The following is a 1957-nucleotide window of genomic DNA, read 5'->3' as shown; positions in this document are numbered from 1 at the left end:
CTTACCAGCAGAGTCTGATGCTGAATAAATTGAAAATTTATATATTTAAATTCGGTCTTCAAGTGATCCTGCTTACAAAGATGGCAATGCCCTATTTACAACGCAGTACCCTGGGAACCAGTGTCAGGTCAATAATGTGAAAGATATTGTCGTTTTCCGCGGCTTTCAAGTATTTAATTTTGATAATTTTTTAATGTTTCCTGCAGTAAAGAAATCCCCAAGTCACTTTTGCAGAGAAACCGCAATTAAACCATATCAGTTTTCAAAATTATTAACGCTGATATCTATTTCATCATTGATCAGGCAAAGCTTTTAAGTGAATACCGGTGTAAATAGGGAATATATTTGCCACTGATATTATGCTTACAGTCTCTTCCATGAATTCTATTGTATTGTATTGTATTGTATTTCTATTATTTGGAACTAAATTAAACTTTAGAATCACTTTCCGGGTCCTTCAAGACTTCAAATATTTGAGTGAATGAATATATTTTATAGTTTTGTTTGTTAAACATGTTTTAAAATGCTGAACTGAATAAGGTTGTTTGATTTAAATTTGAAGCATAAACATTTTTTTCTTTAGAAAATTTGTTTGTTTGTCTGAACCCGGAAGCAACAATATTTGAGCTGCTTCCTAGCTCAGAAAACATAATTTTTTTGCTCTAAACTAAAAAGTGTGGGGGTGGGGGGTCTGAATGGTGGTACTTTAAAGGCCAGCAGTTGAAAAAATAGACGTTCGTCCAAAAAACTGTAAAAATGTAAAAATGTAAAAATGTACATCTGAAAAATGTAAAAATGTTTCATATTGTAAATGTTATCACGGTAGTATTTTTATCTTCTTTGTTTTAAAATGTAAACAAAAAGAACATGTTCACAATTTAAATAGAAGATAGGCGCGAAGCGCCCTAAAAGCCTAGTCTACAAATATACTTTGCTTGTCAGTCTGTCTGTGTCTGTTTGTTTGTATCCAATAAACGTCAAAATGGCTAAACCGATCGGCTCCAAACTTATTGTGTGACCTCACATAACCCCAAGGAAAGTTTATGGGTGATTAAAATTTTGAAAATTAGCCTCCAACAAAATTCGATTTTTATAAGATTTTAGAATCTACGAAATATTTTTTGTTTTTGCTTTTGTTTTACAATGTATACAAAGAGAAAATGTTAAAAAAATGAAATTTAAGATGGGCGTGAAGCGCCCGGAAAGCCTAGTGATATATATGTTGACCTGCATGAGAGGAAGGGCAAAGCAGAAGAACTGCCCTAGAAGCCAATTTCTTACAGTCAATACAAACACAGACAACGGTAGAACCACGGTTAACTAATTAATAAAATATGTATTTTAAAGGGACTGTACACTATGTATGCCAGAACTTTATTTTTAATGTTGAAAAGGCGGATTTATTCGTTGGCGATGACCAAAGTGGTTTTAAGAGAAATATCAGTAGGTGAAGATGCTGTCCCTTTTAAAGGGACACACCGGCTATAAATCGAAGTTAAAATTAATTATTTCCTTTTTCATCATTACATTGAATTTCTTATTTTCTATGAATTTTTTTCGCAGATTTCTTCAAATTCTTCAAATGTCGTCTTTTTAATAAAAATTCCAGAAAATCTGCAGAAAATATTTGTGATTAAAGAGAGATTATAGAAACTTATATTTAAGGAAGAATTTTAGAAGAAGTATATTTTTAGAAAGGACTAAAGTTCTCTTGAAATGAAGAAAAAAGTTTTGGGGAAAAAATATTGCTCTTCCTTTCAGATAACTTAATTTTATATGTCTAAACTTGTAATGATGTGAATAGAAATATATCTTTATTAATAATATTAAATAATTATAGTTTGTCAGGTTGTGCGGCGTAAAATGGTAGAAAGAAAAAGAAGACTGCGCAATAAAAATGTCTATCAATGTTTTTTGATTTGTAAATACAATTTATATAAAAATAACAATAATAATA

The sequence above is a fragment of the Eurytemora carolleeae genome, unplaced genomic scaffold (assembly GCF_000591075.1).
Source record: "Eurytemora carolleeae unplaced genomic scaffold, Eaff_2.0 scaffold875, whole genome shotgun sequence".
Taxonomy (NCBI): domain Eukaryota; kingdom Metazoa; phylum Arthropoda; class Copepoda; order Calanoida; family Temoridae; genus Eurytemora; species Eurytemora carolleeae.
Note: the sequence above shows the minus strand (reverse complement) of the source record.